This window comes from Acomys minous (genome assembly GCF_964271855.1).
Source record: "Acomys minous genome assembly, chromosome: 11".
In the NCBI taxonomy this organism is placed as follows: Eukaryota; Metazoa; Chordata; class Mammalia; order Rodentia; family Muridae; genus Acomys; species Acomys minous.
The window spans coordinates 97,361,525-97,382,038 of NC_140492.1; the positions used below are offsets into that span (position 1 = coordinate 97,361,525).

Below are 20,514 nucleotides of genomic sequence, written 5' to 3' on the forward strand. Positions count from 1 at the left end.
AGCACACAGATGATAGTAAGCCAGCGATGGTGAGGCGAGTCAGATCTGAACTCAGGGTGAACTCGGCAGACACAAGCTGCTCAAGGGAATTTTGGAAGGGCACACGTAGTTTTCAGGGCCGACGTGTTCGAGTGTCAGTCAGCGGACCACAAGAACCACTAACTGCTGGCTTCGTGAGGCAGAGGAAGTTCTTGCTTCTGGCTAATTCTCACCTGACCACCCAAGATATGCAGCAAAAATGAGTTCTTCCAGGAGGTCATGGGATGTGTCAAGACTGTCTATGAGCCTTCCAACTCAAAGGTCCGAGCCTTGGCTTTGTCCTGAGTTGTAGGTCATCATCCGGATAATTGATGATGAGAATCAAGCCTATGGTTTAGAAGTCTGAGCATCACATCTCTGGTTCTGGACACTCATCCAGTGACCTACCACGAACCCTAGTTAGAAGCTCCCTCATTTTGCCCCAAGGATCAATTTCCTTTTATTTAGAGGCATTATATAAGAGGCATTGATGTTTAGCATATGACTTATAAAGGCCTACACTTCCAGTACTTTGAGCATGGAGTCCAGATTCTGTCATGGCTGTGGGCACAGGGCTGTGCTATCCAGTCCAGGCCTCTGGCCACTTGTGCCTTGTGAGCACATCAAATTGTGGCATTTCATTATGGAGACACATAGTACTTTGTGAAATCCATACTGGTTTCCAAAGATTGAGAAAAAAAAAAAGTAAAATCTCTCGTTCATGATTATCCTATGAGTAATGTAACTGATATAATCCTTTTGTCTAATTGGGTAAAATAAAATAGATGGTTTGAGGTGCTTTCTCTTGTTTCTTTTCCATTGGATTATACTACTGTGGGGACACACAAGAGTAAATCATGGCTTGTGTGAGATAGGCGGGCTGAACCCGGGGTGGATGACATTGGATGCAATAGTCTATGACATCATCTCACCAAGATGCCTCACCGCTCTCTTTATGTAAGGCTGATCACCACACCCACACCACCCAAAAGCCCATTTTTCTTTTAAATACCAGTAAGAACAATTTGTCCCCGTGGTTAGCCTAATGCAAGGAGGTGAGTTCTCCTGTAGGCGAGAAGCAGACTCTGAGAATTGTACTTGAGTTTCCCTCTGTCAAACCTCACGGCTGATCCAAAGCCCGGTTCAATTCCTCAACTGTTGTTTAGATCTCTGCATGGCCCCTTCATTGTGGTCTTCCACTAAGTCCTTGCAATCTCCCCTGCACAGCTGCAGTTGATTCAAGAACTTTCTATCACTATGTACTCTACACCCTTAGTTTGTCCTCCATACCACAGCTGCAGTGAGCTTATCTATAGGCAAGCAAGACCCTGCCTTTCCCCTGTCTCCAGTAGCTTCTAACCCATCCAGGGATATAGTTCAAAATCCACCCAGGAGTCTAGCATTGGTGACTAAAGCAAGAGAATGTGTGGTTTGGGGGCCAGTCTGGTCTATTAGTGAATTCCAGGCTAACCTGGACTAGTCTTAAAAAAAAAAAAGCCTACGAGCAAAACATAAAACAAACCTCACCTGGTCTAGACCCCATACAATCTTATTCCCCAATCCCTGGATCCACACTCAGGGCATCGCCAGTCTCTGGTCCCCTCACATGTTCTGTTCCCTCTCCTTCAGACGCTTTGTAGCACCCTTCCCATCATCGTCAAGGGCGCCATCCACACCTCACCAGCTTCCTTTGCCTGGGATGTGATGACACACATTGCTCAGATACTGGAACGAGCACCCCTTCCTCCTGAACCCCCAAACCAGGACAGATACACAAGTGCTGACACTTACACACCAGAGTGGGTCGCTCACTTAACATCTGGCGCTCTCTCAGTAGACTGTCTATGGTCTCTACTATTTCACACTCCCTCCAGCGCCCTGTATTTTTATCCACTGTCGCTCTGCTAGGATGCAGACCCCCATGAGCCCATGGACGTTGATTTTACTCCCTGACACTTGAGTTTACCCCACCTCTCCTCCATCCTGGACACACAGAATGGGCCTGTATCTTCAAGCGTCCCCACTTCAGGAAATGTGGCAGCTTCCTAAGCTCGGATTGGCTGCCCAATCTCCCAACACAGCCCTGTGCTAATTTCATTCCAGAGAGAATATAAAAGAATCCCCCCTACATCCTGTCTGGCTCTCCTTCCAGCCTTACCCAAACACATCGCACAACTCCTTTCTTTCCCAAGGACACACCTCGAGCAATTTCCAAAGTTTCTAGATTCTGATCCGAAACAGTAGCCAACGGGCAGAGCACCTCACTGCTCACAGGAAGGCAGGAGGCTTCTGAGCAATTTCCTGGCCCTGGGTTTTTCCATTCCAGTAAACGAAGCCTTCTTCAGCTCAGGAATCTGCCTCTGAATGCAGCCAGTACCTTAACGGAGCGTGCCAATTGTTACAAGCCTCCTGGTGTCTTTGTTCTTATATATTTTTTTTTCTACTTTTAGCATCAACAACTGGATCCTCTGCCCGGGGACTTGAACAACTGGCTCTTCTAAGTGCTGATGACTCAGTAGGGCAACAGTTTGTGACCAGGGAGTTTCCTTCCTAAGTAGACGTTTTTGTTTAATGATGCATGATACTTAAATCGCAGGCTTCACCTTGAGAGCGTTTTGTGCTTTTCTGCCTCATTAGGTTGAGCAGCCCCTGAGTTATGGGCTGGACACCAGCAAGGTTAAACCATTTGCTTCAACCCACAGCTCACTCGGCTCCTAGCAAAGTGCTTTGTCTTCTTTAATGTGCAAAGGAAATGCAAAGAATAAAAAAAGTAGTGCTCTAATGACTGTGTTAATCTGTGAATTGGTTCCAAGCTATTTCCATGTGCTTTCCTCAGCCATGTTTGCCCCGCCCCCATCTGTACTTGCTCCTTTTTGTCTCCTAATATCATTTAATAGTCCTCCTCCTCCTCCTAGTCCTCCTCCTTGTCCTCCTGTTACCCTGTTGGTCCTCCTTCTCCTGGTCCTCTTGTTGGTCCTCCTTCTCCTGGTCCTCTTGTTGGTCCTCCTTCTCCTGGTCCTCTTGTTGGTCCTCCTTCTCCTGGCCCTCCTTGTCCTCCTCTTCCTGTTCCTCCTGTTGGTCCTTCTCCTCCTGGTCCTCCTGTTGGTCCACTTCTTGCTGGTCCTCCTCCTTCTCCTGGTCCTCCTCCTCTTTCTCCTCCTGTCTTATAGGGTGCTGTAGCTACTAAGGAGTACGCCATATACCACAAACTTGACACCAACCCTTACCTTCCCCAGGGACCCACTTTGAGATGATGAGTGTATTGTCCTGACATGCTGAGATGCCAGGGAAGGGACGGTGGAATCCACAGAATGCCATATCCCACAGCGCTTATTAATTTAAGACCTTTTCATTGCGAATGCAACAGTGTCACAGAACAGAACGTAGGAAACACAGACACGTTAAAGTCAAATTCACCAGTTACAGACAGCTCAGGATTTCTTCTGTAGCTTCTCACTCCCATTAAGGATGCTTTAACTAGATAAGTCAGGGATCAGTGACGTACCTGAACACTTCTGTGGTCCCAGGGAGATGAGGCACCAGGACTCACTCTCTAAGACCTGGTCATCGTGTTCTACTGTTCTTTTGAGCAAGGGCCGTTTCCCTCTAGAAAGTGTTTTTCTAAAAGTAACTGAAGACTTCTGGCTCTGGCCATCTTTCTCCTGGCTTTTAAAGATCCACCAGGTAGCAGCCTCGCTGAACTGAAGAGAAAGTGGCTGCTCTTTCACCACTTAACAAATCAAAGCAGTAAGCAAAGAGACCTATGACACATGAGACTAGTATCTGAAAGAAAAACATGCCATGTTTTCAAAATTATGATTTCTGGTACATAATGGTTTTATACTAGATGTGTTGACTCCCTTGAAAAGGACCAAAATGGGGCAAAGGCATGAACATGCCTCTTGCTTTGGCCAATGCAATATAAACACAAGTGGCATGGGCCATTTCTTTAGAATGTTTGAGAAGTAGTCTACAATTTCACATCATTTTCCTTCCCCCTGTTGTAGCCACGTGAAACATTTTCAATGACAGTCATTAGTTTGGTCTAGGCTCCAAAGTTAAGATGCCAAGCCAAAGCCATGGTTTATTTATTTAATGGATGTATCGTGAAGCCAAAAAGATAAATCCTTGTTTTCCTTTCTCTTTCCCAGTGGAGAATTGGGACATTTTTTTTATTGAAGCATAGCCTAGTCAATCCTGGCAAATACGCTTTGGATCTGTGGAAAAATTACAATGAGATACCCAACAGTTACTCTGCATGGTAGAAGATAAAGACTAAATAAATGTTAGTGCTTTCTCCTGTTGGCAAATGTTATCCTTGCCTGCCTGTGCTTATTAGCCACAAGCTAGACTACTCTTAAGCCTGGTGCTGTGACACATATCTTTAATCCCAGTACTCAGGAAGGTAGAGACAAGCAGATCTTTGTGAGTTCGAGGCCAGCCTGGTCTATAAATCAAATCCAAAACAGCCAAGGCTACACACAGAGAAACCCTGTCTCAAAAAAACAAAACCAAGAACAAAAGAAAGTATATAAACTCTAAGACCATTATAGTATTTCATAAAAACCCTTTAGCAAAATGAGAGACTCTCTATGGAAAGGGGTTAGGCATTCCCCTTTCTCTCTGAAGGGGAACAAAGTTTTCTCTTGGAAGTTTACCAAGGGGAAAGGAGCTGTGGGTCTTCTCAAGCAGTTACCCAGAACCTAAAATTCAGAGTCATAGATGCTGAAGGTACCACGGGGTGCTCCTGTGAAACACCACCATGCTCTGTAGCATTGTGCTGAGGTCAGGGAGTGAGTACCCGGTGGGGAGTTGGGGATGTAGATGGGGCAAAGTTCTGTCTCTTCCCTGATAGTTCATCTGCCCTGGTGGAAGCTGGTGTCCTTGGCTGGCTCAGCGTCCGTATTCCTGACATGTCAGTGAACATGATAAAGACCATCAGACCTCAATCCACAGCCATTTCTCAGGCTCCCAAGAGGGAGAGCCAGCAGGGCTGCTGTTGCTGCTTTGGCTATATTACTCAACAATCATTGACTTATTCACTAATTGATATAATCAATTAAGCAATCTACCAAAACATTTTTAGAGAACTCAGATCTACTTTGGAAAGAAAAACTCCTGCCTAAAACTACTCTACAAAGTCGTGTCTTTGATGTGTGCTGAAAAGGGTCTTCTATCTGAGCTGATCAGTCTAGAAGACACTTACTCACAGGGCTGTGGAGCTCAAATTGCTGACACATTTGAGAAGGGAGGAAAGAGGAATGGAACATGGGCGCCATGGCTGAATAAAATGTCTCCTTATGAAAATAATTCCAGACTTGAGAGGCTGAGCACCGCTCTTCAGAGATCCGTAGAGATGTAGGCAGGTAACGAAAGAGAACACTCATTCAAGGATTGTTCCAAAGGACTGTGGGGGACATGGTGCTCAGCATGGAAGGACAATGGCCAGAAGGCAATGGTTTTCACCATGCCAGACTATGGTGTGCATGGCAAAGGCACCAGCCACTGCATACCAACAGTATGACCATCCAAAAGCACACTTCTTACTTGCGCATGCCTCCAGTAGGGTGTTACATTGCTCCTATTGAGAACCCTGAGCCTCGAGTATGAGAGTTGGTGCAAGTGATGGCATAGAACACTCTCAGCAGGTCATAAAGGACCCCACCGAGGAAGGGAGAACCAAGGAAAAGCTCACCCTAAGACTACCTTCGTTGCTGTCCGTCCCGCTCTGACCTATGAACCTGGAGTTGAAAGAAGGCAGGAGCTGTATAAAGTGCTATGGAGCTCAAAAGACACCAAATTCACCCACATGATGTGGGGGATGGAATAAAATGACTTGGAGAAAGGGAAAAGGACAAGTGTGTGTGTGTGTGTGTGTGTGTGTGTGTGTGTGTGTGTGTGTGTAGGGGTGAGGGGATTGTTTAGAATGACTACCCTGACTTTCCTTGGTCATCAACTTGCTGGCCTAATAATTGTGGGGACAATGTAGGCTCTCCTACAGATCCCCAGAAGAAGCTCGGGTGGGTAAAACCACATCAGCATCCATGGTGCCTGCCTGCCTGGGGATCTGCCACACCCCTTGGAAATGGGTTGTTGTGATTATTTGAGGAGAAGAGAGCAGATGATGCGAGAAGGAAAAAGAGACATTTATGAAGTACCTAGTGCCAACAGACAAGATTCTAAGTATGTTCAAGTGTGTCATGTCATTGAGTTTGATGCATAAAAAAGGGACACACATTTAGAAGTCAGGGGCCTTGGGTCTGAATTCTGTCTTCTTACCAGCTATAACAAACTGCATAATCTCTAAACCTCATGGGTTTTTTTCCATGCAGAAAAAAATGAGTATTAAAAAAAATCACTCACTCTGTAGAGTTATTACAGTATTCTATAAGGTAAGGTAGATAAAGGCTATCAAACAAGAGAGCAGTTTGGCTAACATTTGATCTTCCTACTACTGCTCTGCTGTGGAATGGATAGTAGACTCTACAAGGCTTCTCTGTTCCAACTAGCTCACAAGTATTGGAGACAGAGACCTTTTAGATTAATAAAGGCTTAAAGGCACCATAACTGGGCAGATACCAACTCTCCGGTTATTTTGTTATTTTCCAGGGCTATGAAGATGAAGAAAGGGAACTGGGGACAAGGTTAGGGCTGGAGACTAAAAAAGCTCCAAGCTCCTTGTTTGTCTAGTCCAGTGCTTTTCACCTGGGCTCATCAAAAGGCAACCACAGTGATGGCTCTCACCTTGGAAATGGGCCCAGGATGCTTGGCTCTGCTCTTTGCTTGCCAGACCATCAGAACGGCAATGGTGGGTGATGTTCTGGTGTAAGACGTGATAGACAGGACAAATAGAAAGTGCAGTTTGCTGGTACAAAGACAGAGACATGCTCTACCGACATGGCTGAGAGCTGCCTGTAGGCTATGAAATCATAGTTAGAAGCCTGGAAACTTGGTGCCTTATGTTTAAATATGTGAAGAGATGACACTGAGGAAGAGCGGATAGCAGCGGGCAGAAACAGGGCTGGTGGGAGCATTTATTCAAATTTCATTCCATATAGCTGCTAATTTTCTGGTAGGGTTGAATTTGATCTTATTTGCTTTAAGGTCTATAACACCAACATAGAGCCTCCCCCAATATGGGGCGGCCAAGGATGAGAATTATTACTCCCAGAAAAATGACTACTTCTCAGAAACTAGTTATTGCTTCATTGGCTGACTTGCCTGCAATTCTGGTTTTAAAAATAATGTCAGCCTGTACCAAACCCAGGAGAAAGTTGTCCACTTTTAAACTCTAACATCAGGTTCTTCCCCCCCCCCCATGCTCAAAAAACCTCAAGTCATGTGACACCCTGGTACCAAGTGCAATTTTTATGTATCAGTTAAATAGATTTAATTAATAATCTACCCCCTCCACCACAAACATTATAACACCTAAGCCAACTGTTTCTGTTAAGGCAGAAGATTGCTGATATAATAAAGCTGAGTATCTATCCATGAGATGATCTGGAAGTGAAATTATCAGCTGGCTAAATAGCAAGTTGTCTGTGAAAGGTCGCTTGAACTTCCCTTTAACCCCCTAATACTATGGCCCTCAGCATCTGGCTTGTGGCAAGCGAGCAGCACTTTCCTTTTCTCCTCCTGTTCTGGGGCAGGGGTCGGGGCTTGTGGGTGTGCTTCCTTTCCCAGCCATTGGTGATGGAGAGAAAAGTGTGCTTCATCCAAGCTCTAGGCCCAAGCTCCAGCTGCTGGTCCCTAACGTGTAGGTTTCTGATCCATCAACTACCCCAGGATGTGCATTGGGAAAGTCAGCTGAACCTGAAGATGCAGAGGTGTGCCTCTAGCCTGAGCTCCTTCAAGCAACCGCCCCTCAAGTGGAGCATCTGCAGAAAGCCCACCTTCACTGCCCGGCTGGGCCCGGGGGAGTGTGGGTGGGGAACTGTACATCTCCGGCAGCCCTGTTTCCTCCTCCACGCTGTCTCTCACTAACTCCATGCCAGAATGTCTAGTCAGCCTCAGCCATGTGTCAAGGCGGTGACAAGTGGTGCCTAAGCAGTATTTTGCTGAGTGTTTCCTGTGTGACAAGACTGTGTTAAAGATGCCGCATGTGCTCATTCATGTGACTGTCACAGCAGCCTCAGCAGTGACACTCTTTCCAAAACACAAATAGACTAGGAAGGTTGCCCAAGGTCATACAGACAATAAAAGAAGGAACCATGGTTTGCGAGATGGTTTATAGATAAGGAAGAAATGGAACAATAGTAGCAAATAACTTCCAAACACTCTGATCAGACATATAAGGATGGAAAAGCTCGCTGTCGTCAAAATGACAAACATTGTAACAACCTTCTGGCTTAACAGAAGCAGTTGGCTTAGGTGTTACAGTGCAGGCCCAAACCACCCTCTAAAATATGTTAGTGAACTCCGGGTTTGGTTCGAGGAGTGGATCCCAGACTTCTCAGCATGGGGATACTTCATAAACAAAACCTATTTTACAAACCCTGGTGAGTCTGAAGAAAATAAATAAATAAAAGCAATTTTGAACACAGTAACATCTTTACATTAATTTCTAGATAATTAATTGCCAAAATATTACCAAATTTGAATACTACAGCTGCTTCTCCTTCCAAAACAGCTGGTTTGCAGGCTCTGGGAACCTGACCCCTCTATACACTCTGGTAACGCCATATTCTGAGATCCACCAAGGTGATCTCTTCTGAGATGTTTGTCCTCTCTGAACCTCAGTTTCCCCATCTCTCATCCCCATCAGGACACTATGAGATGTTGTTTTAAGCCTTGCACAGAGTTAGTGTGAAACCGTCACAAATCCAGAAGGCTTCTCCTGGTGACAGTACAATGTTTACCATAAAAATATCCCTGGCCTGTCTTGTTCTGGTGCGGCTATAAAAAACAGAAACCTCAGGCTCAGATGGGTGTGGTGGAGCACGCCTTTAATACCAGCACTCAGGAGGCAGAGGTAGGCGGATCGATGTGAGTTCAAGGCCAGCCTGGTCTACAAAGTGAGTTCAGGACAGCCAAGGCTACACAGAGAGACCCTGCCTTGGAGGAAGGGGGAAAAAGGACAGAAACCTCAAAGAATGAATTTATTGAACAAATCACCAAATGTGCTTGCTAAATTCTAGTCCAAGAATGGGGTCTGATGACAAATAAGGTCAGTGTGTGTCTGTGTGCCAAAGGGGCTCACTGCGACCTCACAGGCACACTGGGACATTCACCTCACTTTTAAAGGGTGTCAGAGATAATATTTCTGTAGAGATATTGAGTGTGTGGTGGTGGTGGTCAGGGTTGCTATGTGTGGCGAGGTGCCTGAAGTTACAGGGATTCAGAGAGAACCATCTGGACTTAAACTGTGTTCTCTCTGTGAACTAAAACCGAAGCTGAGACAGGACCCCACCTCATGGTGATAGGAGATTTTTGGTTCAGTTCCGTTTGAGTGAAGACATAATTCAGACTTGCTGGGTGACATCTCTGGGGGGAGGTTACGCATGGCCCTGATGTCAATGCTTCACAGCGTTTTGTCCTGATATAATTTAAGGCACTGAAACTCACGGTAACCTAATTGCCTCAAGCCCCGGCACAGAACAGCAATCTCTCAGCTCCCAACCACACCCATTTCAGCTCCAGGCTGGTCACTGATTCCAAGGGACATTGACTCCTAGGGCATGTTTCCCTTTGTAACATCAGCCGAATACATTGCAGCCTCTCCCTTTGGGTTATTGGAAAAGTCGACCCATCTACCCAAGAAATTGCAGTTCATAGGGCTAATAGGTTCTACTGAAGTCCAGGCCTCTCTTTCCTCTACCTCAGGATACCACTTGCCTTATAAGCAAGGACAGTTTCACTTCATAATCAAAAGATGCCCTTATAGCACTCAGGTGTGAGACTCTAACTGTATGAAGGGGTCGTGAGGCTGGGCCCTCTCAGTTGGCACCTAAAGAGCACTGTGTCATCCCATGCCTGCCACATGAGATGCCTCAGAGGTAAACAGTCTGTGGTTACAGTGCGGGCAAGCAAGATGAGGCGGTTCATCTCAAGCAGCTAGCCGAGGCACAGGGTAGAGATCCTTCCCGAATCCCTTCTCGCTGCCATGCCCCGTGGCTTCCTAGGCTGCCAGCTCGCCCAGAGCTTAAATGTTGCCAAGACAGGAATCAATAAACTAGACGGTTTTGCCTGCTTTCCATGTGGCATTTTGTGACAAGTTGGCAATGGAATGACAAGAGGAGAAAAAAAAAAACCCATGAGGTCATTCTTAAAGAAAGACAGGAGTTAAAACCAGATGCCTCCCTAGACGTTACAGACCCAACTTGCTCATTTTATAGCTGAGGGAACAGCAGCTATATCACATGACTAAGGTCCCAAGGTGGGTGACCTGGCATGCCTGACGTGGGGATCAAGACTCCGTTCTTTCTCTCTCTCTCTCTCTCCAGTCTCTTTCCCAAAGTCAAATTCTATTGGCAACTGTACCATATCTTATGCAAATCAAAACTAGACTTTGGTTTTTTGGTTTGCTTACAGAAATGATTCATGCTGCACCATTGAGGCATCATGACTTTTCCCTGAGCCCTATAAGCTGGAGAGTGCTTCTTCAGGAGAACACAGAGATGTGCATAATTCTCCCTTCCCCGTAGTCACTCAACTGTCCTGAGGTATAATTTACATAGTCTAAAATTAGGTGTTTTTATGTATTCAGTGTGATGCATTTTAGAAAAGCTCAACTATCACTAAAATCCAATCTTAGAATAATTTCACCCATCTCAGTCTCAAACATTTTCACTGACGCCAGACACAGAGGCTTCATTTTACATATGAATCCGCCTTTATTCTTGGTAACAGTCCCTTCTCTGCTCCCAACCCCAGCGCCAGAAAACGGCAAATCTAATTTCTATCTCTATCATTTTGTGCTTCTAGAAATTTCCTATGAACAGAAGCTGTCGGCATTTCTCGTATGTTGGTCTACTTCAATAATGCTGTGCCTGGCTCCTCTGATTCACAGGATGATTCTGAGATGCACCCACATTATGGAATGCATCAGAAGCCCTTTTCCATGCCTGAGCAGTATTCCATTGCATAAAAATGACAGAATTTCCTAACCAACTGATGTTGCTTTGGATTATTTTTCAATTCAGAATTCTTATAAGCAATTCTATTATTAATACATCAAGTTTTCACTTAAACATATTATTTTAGAAGCAAAGTTGAATCATATGGTGGGTATATATACATACTGGTTTCCAAAGTATCAATACCCTTTTCTGTTCATGCCTTCAGTGTGCATGGAGAGTGCAGGCTGCACATTTTTTTCATCCTCTTGGCTTGGAGCCTTTAACTGGCTGCACAAAGGCACCCCAGCACGATTCAAGTCTGCGTTCTCATCACGGAGCAAGTGCTTTGCATTTTTCTATTTTCTCTTTAAGTATTCATTCAGTAAAGTTCCCCCATTTTTAGTTGTGCTGGTGTGTCATTATTAAGTTCAAACAGTTCTTCTTTTTTGTTTGGTTTGGTTTTTTTGAGACAGGGTTTCTCCGTGTAGCCCTACCTGTCCTGGAACTCACTCTGTAGACCAGGCTGGCCTCGAACTCACAGAGATCTTTCTGCCTCTGCCTCTGCCTCCCTGAGTGCCGGGATTAACAGTGTGCACCACCACCACCTGGCTCGAACAGTTCCTTATATATTCTAAAAATAAAGTCTTTACCAGATAAATGTTTTGAAAATATTTCCCCCTGCTTTTTGTGACATTTTATTTTTCTAGTGGTATCTGTTTTCTTGAAGGACAAATGGTTTTTGTTTTTGTTAAATCTCAATTTAATCTATGCTTTTCTTTTGATGGGGTGTGATGGGGTGTGTGTGTGTGTGTGTGTGTGTGTGTGTGTGTGTGTGTGTGTGTAAGACATCTTTGTCCAATCAAAGTTACAAAGATTTTTTTTTATTTTAAAGTCACGGTCACAGCAGAGCCCAGACACAAGTGTGCTCCGCGTGTTTATCTGCATCTGTCAAATGAATGAGAGCTGACATCTGGGTTTTAGTTTGTATTTTCCTATTATGACAATGGTTATGTATTGTTCGTTTTTTATATGTTTACAAGTCAACTAGATTTCATTTTATGTGAAGTATGTGTTTTGTGCCGTTTCCTTGTGTTTCTGTTTCCGCTCAGCATTACGTGATGCGTTCTGCAGATGTTCCCGCAGGTTTCTGGTTGTGTTTATTTATCGAGTTTAGGCCCTGAAGAAGACTTTTGTTGTAGTGCAATAAAATGTGTAATCAACACTAACATTTCTTCTGGGTCAAACTGGAGTTTCCCTAATTGTGGATTCAAAACCATAAATCTCTCATTTGTTCTAATATTTTATACTTTCATTTCAGGGTAAAAGATGTCTTTGATACAGGGTCTCACAACAATGGCCCTGGCTGGTCTGACATTCAGTATGTAGACCAGACTGGCCTTGAACTCACAGAAATATATCTGACTCTGCTTCCCAAGAGCTAGGACTAAAGGCATGCGCCACCATACCATGAGTAGAAAAAAATTGTGTGTGCGTGTGTGTAGTGTGTGTGGGGTGGGGGGACTTGTGCACATGGGTGCAGTACCCATGAAGACCAGAGGAAACTGACAGATCCCATGGAGCTAGAGTACAAGTAGGTATGAGCCAGCTGACATGGGTGGGACCTAGCTTGGGTCCTCTGAAAGAGCAGCTAAACCTTTAACTCCCTCCCAAGCCATCTTCCCACTCGGTTCTTTGATCTTTAAAAGACAACTTAATGTAATTTTAGAGTCATAGTATGGGCTTTATTTTTAACATCTGATGCCCCTGGTCTACTTGAAATTTAATTTTCATTTGAGAAACACAGCATGATGTCACCTTCTTTTTCCCAAATAGCTACCTAATTCTCATGACTCTATTCCCCCCCCTCAACTGCACATAGTGGGCAGATGAAACACTTTATGAATTGTTCACAGGAGCTCTTAGCTCGCCTCTCACTTTCTCCCTGGTGTCTCATGCTAATGAAAATCAAATGCTAGTGACCATCACCGAGGAAAACACATGAGGACGGTAGAATTGATCCACCTTCTCAGTTACGACGTTCTCAAGTCAAAGAAATAATTTATGGTTGATATATGAGATCTTATTCTTCTATGAAGGCCCATAATTTTGAGTAGGCTGTGTCTCCATACAGACATGTATAAGCTCTGTGGCAGGTTCATTAAGTGTCCGCAGTAAACCAGTTCTCCCTTCCCAGACAGCCAGAGCAATTGCAGAACAAATACGTTAAGTACTTTACATGTAGAAAACAGAGCCAGATTAGCTCCACATGAAACTGTCCTCCCCAAAGGCAGATGCTACAGACAAGAGACTGACATCCCTCCCTTAGGAGAGCCAGAAGGCATCAGGGAGTTAGTATAAGTCAGGTTGCACTGCCCTGTGGCAGGTGACAGTTTTGAAGACGCCCAGAATGGGTTTACAGTCTTCCAAACAACGCCGAGTTGGGTAGGACCCTCTGTCCTAAAAGCTGGGCTTCAACTTCCGAGCTCAGACCTGGGGCCTAGGTCGCAGCTGGGAGATAAGAATTCTCTTCTTCTGAAGTTCTCGCCTCGTGACCAGATACAAGAGATCCTATGGGAAAACAGCTGGTGTACCATGAGGCCTATGGACCACGTGGGAGGAGATGCCCACTTCTTGTGCGTGAGCCAGTGTTCTCTAGAGAGCCGGGGGGAAAAAATGATACTCACAATAGACCTGCCTTGTAAAACCTACCGTGAAGTCTTAGGACTTTGTGCGTGCTTCTGATCCCACAAGGTCCAGTTCCAGTATTTCAGGAGCATCAACAGACTAAGCACAGAACTCTCAGAGTATTCTAAATGAGTCCGTATATACACCTTTTATCTTGATGCTAGAAGATTCCCCTATGTACCTTCCCCCACCCCCACCCCATTGAGAACATTGGGGGTTGGTGGGCGGGGGATGCCAGAAGGCTAGTCAGCAAGAAACATAGTGGTGGGCAGGCCCTGGGGCAATAGTGTGGCCCCATGAAACTGCTGAGACCCCTCAAGTTCCTCCGCTCCCTGCACTGCTATAAAAAGGGGCCAGTGAAGGAGAAGAGGGCACCGTGTCCCTCCAGGCAGAGGCCCTCTTGGGTCCCAGCTGCAGCAGGCACAGGCTCTTCCTGTCCTCTCCCTCCCTCTTTCCGCTGTTTCCTTTCCCCGCCTCACCAACAATAGCCCCTTCTGGATTTCTGTTCTGGGAGAGAACGGTGAGTCCCCAGCAAAAAGGAAACTCTAAGGATTCTTTCCATAGACTTTTCTAGATGAGGGGAGTGATGTTGGACGCAGAATCCCCGGACAGTGGGCTAACAGCAAGATTTCTAGAAGCAAAGACTCTCTGACTCTGTCTCTGTCTCTCTCTCTCTCTCTCTGTCTCTCTCTGTGTCTCTCTCTGTGTGCATCTCTCTCTCTCTCTGTCTCTCCCTTCCTCCCTCCCTCCCTCTCTCTTCCCCTCCCTCTCTCTCTCTCTCTCTCTTTCATTCTTAAATGTCGTTTTCTTTTTCTGTGCTGAAAATTGAACCCAGAAGTTTGTTTAGTTGGTTCTCAGATTGCTGAAAAGGCAGAATTTCTGCATCCCCAACCCAACACTGCTCTCCAGCCTTTGAGTTCTTCTGTCCTAAGTTGCTGGCTTGGGCAACCAACTGAGCCTTGCTTTGCTTCCACACCCCAGATTCCTACTATCTTCCAGAACTGGGGACCTGCCCTGGGTGGCTTTGATTTTTGTCACCTAAAACACACTAGAAAAGCAATATCCCTTACAAGATCGGGATCTTTGGGAAGGACTTTGTTTGCTGGGTGATGACCACAACATGCAAGCCATATGTTGCTCTGAGCTGAGTAGAGGAGGAGACTGATCTAGAAATGTCGCTGTGTAAAGGACGGTCCTGTTGTCTGAGACAGGGCCACAGCCAACAGATGGTTTTATAATGCTGAGACCGAGGGGAGGGCAGTCTTCATCACCTTACACTGGTGAGGCTCGGATTAGAACACACACAGAATCATGGGGAGCTGTGATTTGGTGTTCAATGGCTGAAACATCCAGCAGATATGGGGTGCAGCCTGAGCCTCCACATTCCTAACAGGCTTTTCGGTGACGTCCTGCTGAAGATCCCTGGGCCACACTTGTGAGGTCCTGCCTGAAGGGGTATGCCAGTTTTAAAGGTATGTCAGCTACAGGTGTCCTTCCTTAGTGAGGAACCTGAACAGAAAGAAGCGACGACGTCACTTTGGGGGAAGCCCTCCTCTTTCTCTGGCTTGCTTGTCTGCCTTTCTGCAGGCTGAAGGTGGGAGAGTAAGACACCCGTCACCTAGGCAGGAGGCTCTGATGCATACGAGGCACCGAGCTGGTCCTTAACCTATGGCCACAAGCAGGCTCTCTGGTTATATCATGCCCTGACTTGGTATCCCCAGACACAGAGAATAAAGTCAAGATGGGACCACAATTCACAAAAGGAAACAGAAGAGTGGACTGGCGCAGCCTTTGCGTGTGGCCCTGGCCCTAAGGAGACAGCATTCATCGACATGGACAGACAGCTTTTTTTTTTCAGGCTCTCTACTACAATAGTAGAAGCTGTTGTCAAATGTAGTGAACATTACCCTCCCCCCCCCCTTCCCAACCTGCTGTTCTGGGGTCACACTTGCCGAGCTGTAGTGTCAATTGCCTAAGAAGATCAGCATTTATATTTCCCTCTCCAAATTTGCCAAATATATGTAAGACTGGCACAAGCCACTTTTGCCTGTCTTCATGGATTTTAATTAAGAGACATGCACTCAACAAGGCTTTCCCATTTCCTGCCCCGAGCTCGCCCCAAGGTCTTCTGTGCTCTCATGAGACCTGGCACTCCTTCGGTTTGCAAGCAGAGCCTTGCCTACAGTAAACTCAAGAGCGCTGGGTTCACTCTCTCAAGGCTGAATCCTGGCTCATAGCTCTTCAGTCACGGGGAAAACAAATAGTCATTCTCTCTCTTTGCCAGAAACAATTTGCTAACCCGTCATCTGCCCAGAAAACAAATGAAAAAATAAAATGTAGCCAATCGTGTTTCGGTGGAGCTCTCTGACAAATGTTTCTCTCCCATGAGCAAGTAGGTGGGTTGCCTGAAATCCATGGCCCTCTTATGCATGGGTAGCAGCCCCGTACATACAGTCAAACAAACCCAGAGTCCCAGTCAGCTCCAGGGTGGAACTGCCAAGCCGGATGAGCCAATCCTTCCCTTTGCCCAAAGCTTGACCTGTTTTTTTCCCCCTCCTTAATTAATTAATTGCTTCTTTTGGCATCATATAAAAATAGCACATTCTACTGACAGCCCATTTATTTATAATTTATCTATTCAACAAATATTTACTGCCCATGTATTTTATGCTGCATACTGTTCTAGGCCCTGGGCATATGACAATCGACAGAAGCAACTCTCTCCCCTGTGGGCCTCACTTATTCTTATCACTGTGACTCTGTCCGCCCTGTCATCTCCAAACAGAAAACCAGAGGTCTACCCAAGTTCAAGAAATCCATCAAGGCATCATGCAGGGAGTGGCAGAGGCTGGACCAGAACGTATATGCTCTGGCTTCTGATCTGGCCTTTTTCTTCAACATCCGCACCACACTGAAAGACGCCTTTTGCACAGTGGTGTGGGGCACCCAGCTTTTGTTCTTCCTGGCTTGGGATCAGAATCAGTCTCTGTCGCATCAGAGCCTTTACTCTAGTGAAAATCTCTCAGGAGCTTGGGCTCCGGGTTGTAGCATCTGCTTCATTTCGCTGTTAGGGATTTTGTTTTTGGAAAGTAGAGAGAGGCTTGGGAGCTAAATAAAAGTATCGTTTTTGCTAGATGCGCTAACACGCATGCTGGTTGTAAAGTTTTGAGTGAGAGAGAAACTGACTCCTCACGACCCAATACGCACACACAGTGCTGGCCGACTCCTTCCTACTGCTGGGGCTGAGGTGGGGGGCTTGCTGCTGGAATGCTTAGGGGGAGGGAACACCACTTTGTATCACTTCCACCACGCTCCCCTTAGTCTCCGTCGTGACCACCACCGGCTTCAGAATAAGAGACCATAGTCCTCTCCGGCCAGGGAAAAGGTCACCACAGTGAAAAGCTTGAACACAGGAAGTGGGTAAAGAGAAGTAGAGATGTCTGCAGCACCATTCAGTTCTCTTCCCGCAGGCGTCTAAGTGGAGAAGCTTGGTCCCCAAGGAAGCCTTTCTCAGCAGCGGGGGCTGAAGTGCAGCTGCCACTCCATGCCACCAAGGTCTGCATTTCTGTCACCAGGAAGGCTGGACGTTAGCCTGTCCATCAACGCCAGCTTTTTCATCGTGTGAATTCAAGATTCGGAATACAGGTACCTGCTGTGTGCCCAACTTGGAAATTACAAGGAGCAATCTCTTCTGATCAATCCTTGGCACAGTATCGGGCAAGAATAAATATGCAAACAACAGGAATTTTAGCTCATTCTCTCAATTTGTCAAAACACAGGCCACCTAAGAATTAATATATGACTCTGAAAAGGATCAGAGCTGACAGAGATCGGCTCCCGGGAGTTCCCAAGCACTGTGCTAACGGCTTTGCTTTAATTATTTCACTTAGTCCTCAGGATATATTGTATTAGTGCAGTTCTACATTTGGAGGACCTGAACCCCACCATCAGTAAGTGACAAATTTGAGATTCAAGCTCAGTTTGTATCACCACATCCTGTACTCTTCATGCTCTGCTTGCTCTCATTTGAGTGACCCATGCACACTCAGCCCTGGGGGACACATACCATGATGTGATCTAAACTGTATTTAATTGAGGGTGAGGCATAGACTAGTGGAAGAACACGTACCTAGCACACACCCTAAGTTCAATCCCTAACACCTCCCTCAACTGCAGATGACACATTGGTAATTTAGTTATTGGCACTGTTTTGGCAAAAAATAATTAATGAAATATCATAGGGGTTAAGTTTTGGCTCGTTCCAAACTGGAATTTCCCTAATATTGTCTACAATGTCCCTAAAGAAGAATTGCTCTGGAAATTTCCACAAGTGCCAACTCGCTCTTTGGAGTTGAGTAAAAGATACATTGAGTAGCAGTGATCTAGGCTAACGTGGCTGAAGGACTTTTTTTTTTTCTGAACCTCCCTCCACCCCCTGAGCTATCCTGTATCCAACATCTATCCTGGCGATGACTTCACTACCCTCAGTTCCTTAGTCTTGGCCACCAAGAAGGAACACAGTAAACATGGTCTCCCCACTTCTGCCTGACTTGTCTTTAAATAAAGTGACCCTGAAGCCATTTGTCCTCCATCGCCATCGCTTCTGAGGCTTGTTGTTAATAAGCAAAGACCCGTGCTATTCTCTTTATTGGACATATTGGCATTAATAACATCAGGAGAAACGAAACCGAAAGGAACCAGGCAGGATTGCATTTCTTCTGGGGTCACAATTGCCGAGCACTGATGCAAAACACCCAAGGAGGTCAGTCCTAGAAGCTGAGCTGTGTGAGAATGGGATGGCTGGGTAGGTGGTGGGAGAGCTGGGCACCACTCCTCACTGCTGCCACACTCATTTGTACCCTTAAATGGACAACTGCTAATCATGTCCCTTGTATGTCACTTGTGTTATGGGGGTTCTAGCGGGAAAATCTTTTTTTTCAGAACGAGAAAAAAAATAAGTCTGTTAGTGGAACAAACCCTACATTAACCTTCGAGTTCTGTAAGGTTTTTCTCATCTTCATTAGGCTGATGGCTTAGGTTTCAAATAAAGGTTAATTACTCGATTGTGGTTAAAACATAATCTGGCCAAATTAATTTTAAGATGTCTAACTGCTTTTATTATGCCCCTCACACCCTGAGGGTTTCGACCCATTTTTTTTTCCATCGAAATGAACAGTTTGAGAAGTGTGTGTGACGCCGCCTTTTACCCATCCAGCACCTCACTGGATTAAATTATTAATAGCCGCCGTGCCCGACTCTTGGCTTGACCTTGCTGACCTATTTTTGACAACATGATCCTGGCTCCCTCTTGGCTTGCCGTAATAAGTTCTTGGTAACGCTATCCTCTCTGACAAGTGCGTTGGAAGCGAGTTAGACATTTAGACGCTGGCAGCGCGGTATGGATAAGCCTGGCTACTTTGCAGTGTTCTAGTTGGTGCTTAGACAAGCAGGCTCTGGGTGACTGTTTTTCAATTGCATCCGTGGCTCACTTTTTTTTTTTTTTTTGTATTCTTCCTGACACAAGCAATCAATCTAAATCTTCCCATTCTAGTCACAAGCTGATTTCTAAAACTAAAGCTATAAGCCCCCCAGGGCCCCCCCCAATCTCTGCCTTCTTTTACACAGCACATGACACTCCCGTTGACAGCGGCCGGTACATTTATGGTTAACCCACATGTGGCACCTACCCCGCCAAGGTCCCATACAGCACTATTTCCAAGAGGCATTCCCTACCTTTCCCCTCTTACTTCAGTGACAGAGCAACAGGCATGCATGAACAGTTCTCTCTGGGGAGGTGGAGGATAGAATGTAAAAGGGGAAAAAAAAAAAAGCAAGAGAAGGAGAACCTCAAGTCAGACAACACAACAAAACCCCTGAGCAAATAACAGTTCTCAGCAGGCATCCCACAGAGGGTTCCCAGGACGCAGTACTGGGGAGCAGTGATCCCACCAGTGGGGCCCGCCACACGTCCCATTGGCTCCTAGTTAACCCAACCAAGTCGTCTGTGCCAAAGCCGTTCAGACTAAACACAGCGTCCACCTCAGCCCCAGTACAGCTCTGTTTCCAGTCCTGCCAGCCTCAGCTCTGCGAAGCATTCATGTTCTCTTCAGAAAAGAGACATGAGCTGACAACTCTGGGCAACCCATCAGTCACACCTCTTGATTAAAGAGCAGAGCAGGGAGGTGGTTTCTGTGGCAGATACCGGGGTCAGCCTCCATCGCATGGACAATAAAATGAAGGTAGAAAGGATGAGTTGGTCACTTACCAGCTCCTGAGGGCTGTGGCTGCAGCCCCACCGCTTTACCTGGTCTCTGGCTGTCTCTGTGTTTCCCTCTCTCTCTCTCTCCCTCTTTCTCTTGTGTACAGATTGCAGGGAACTTAAAGAACTCGCAGGGACAGTGTTTCAAATGACTTAAGAAGGAGAACAGGAACAATACTTCGTTCTCTTTTTCTCAGATGAGTACCTTCGGGAAGAAGGAAGGAAGGGAGGGGAGAGGGCGGAAGTCAACAACCCTTCGCTTTCCTGAAAAAAAATAAGGAAACAGAAGATAGACATCTCATTTTCTCTTAAACAAAATGTTGGAGGGGAGGGGGGGCAGCGGGAGAAAAAAAAAAAGAAAGAAAGAAAATCTTTATAAAAAGAATTCCTCAAATATGCTCTCTGCCCTGGGAGCTTTCGTGAGATGAAAACTCCTGAGTGGCCCTGTCGTGCCCAAACAAATGCAGGCTCTCCTGGTCACAGCCTCTGGTG

The 20,514-nt window shown here is 45.9% G+C and overlaps 1 protein-coding gene across 1 annotated transcript in view; it reads right to left on the reverse strand.

Annotated features, from left to right (window-relative positions):
• Positions 1–20,274, reverse strand: part of ZNF366 (zinc finger protein 366) — a 62,105-nt gene extending 41,831 nt beyond the window's left edge. The window contains exon 1 of the mRNA XM_084802686.1: positions 20,029–20,274. The gene's annotated coding sequence lies outside the window, so the exon portion shown is untranslated. The remainder of the gene's footprint in view (positions 1–20,028) is intronic.
• Positions 20,275–20,514: the final 240 nt, after the last annotated feature.